This window comes from Notothenia coriiceps, unplaced genomic scaffold, assembly GCF_000735185.1.
Source record: "Notothenia coriiceps isolate Sejong01 unplaced genomic scaffold, NC01 NC01_scaffold00000876, whole genome shotgun sequence".
Classification (NCBI taxonomy): Eukaryota; Metazoa; Chordata; class Actinopteri; order Perciformes; family Nototheniidae; genus Notothenia; species Notothenia coriiceps.
Window position 1 is genome coordinate 12063 of NW_011333577.1, and position 445 is coordinate 12507.

Below are 445 nucleotides of genomic sequence, written 5' to 3' on the forward strand. Positions count from 1 at the left end.
TCTTTAGGGGAGGTGTGTGTGTGTGTGTGTGTGTGTGTGTGTCGTCTTCTGCATGTCCGCCCGTCTCTGTGTGCATGATTGTTCTCGCGTCGCCCACACGTTGTCTGAAGATAAGAGCTAATATCTATGAAATGAAATAATTAGCTATATCCAAAAAAAAAGAAAAATATTCCAAACGTCTTCTTCACATCGGCTTCTGATGACTGTTTTTATCTGTGTGTTGTTCGGTGTCCTGCAGACGCACACACACACACCTTTGAGGTGTAATACACAACCAAGAGGGCTTAGCTACTTTTAAAGCCGTCATAATTGGATTTTTTTTAAACATCCAACTTGCTATTTTATCTCAAAAGTAAGGAATATTTCGTTTTAAGATATTATTTTGCGATTTATGCTTACTGTATAGCACTTTCAAATCAGATTTAGTTCATAAATTGTCCTTTTT